This window comes from Wasmannia auropunctata, unplaced genomic scaffold (assembly GCF_000956235.1).
Source record: "Wasmannia auropunctata unplaced genomic scaffold, wasmannia.A_1.0 LD336074.1, whole genome shotgun sequence".
NCBI classification, from domain to species: Eukaryota; Metazoa; Arthropoda; class Insecta; order Hymenoptera; family Formicidae; genus Wasmannia; species Wasmannia auropunctata.
Window position 1 is genome coordinate 1180024 of NW_012026816.1, and position 706 is coordinate 1180729.

The 706-nt window shown below is 27.9% G+C and overlaps 1 protein-coding gene across 2 annotated transcripts in view; it reads right to left on the minus strand.

The window, feature by feature from the left end:
- LOC105449578 (alpha-N-acetylglucosaminidase) overlaps nucleotides 1-706 on the minus strand; it is an 8308-nt gene that overhangs the window by 5982 nt on the left and 1620 nt on the right. The window lies entirely within an intron of this gene.

Consider the following 706-nt stretch of genomic DNA (forward strand, 5'->3'; position numbering starts at 1 on the left):
TAAATATCAAGATAAACAAAACAACTTTAGAAAAATTACTTTTTAGTCATGATTAGTGTTACATTCCTAAGAACCTATTATTCACACAAATACAAAATATTTATTTTATTTTGGTTTTTTACTTTACATTTTAATATTTAGTTTTTATTTATTTTATTAAATTTTATTTTTGTTTTACTTTTATTTTATTTGTTTCATTCTTTATTTGTTTATTTTTTTAATTTTATTTATTTTACTTATATCATACCTTTATTTTTTATATAATTCTTTCATGTTCTATTTCGTTTTATTTTTTATATAATTTACATATATTTATTTTATTTTATTTTAATGATTAAATGAATCGTATATCATCTCTAAGACCATGAGAGAGACAAAAGAGTTGTGAGAGGAACGACAGAACCGTGAGAGCAAGAAAATTATGACAGAGATAAGAACGCCGTGGGAGAGACGAGAAACTCGTGAGAGAGACAAAAGAGCCGTGAAAGAAACGAGGGTACCGAGAAAGAAACAAGAAAATTGTTAAAAAGACGAGAGTCTTGAAAGAAAGGTGAAAGTCGTAAAAAAGACGAAAAAGTCGGGAGAGAGATAAGGATTCTGAGAAAGAGATGAGAAAGCAGAGAAACGGCTGAAAAAGATGTGAGGAATACGAGAGAGCCGTGAGAAAGATAAGAAAACTAGTAGAAGAGACGAGAGAGTTGTGAGA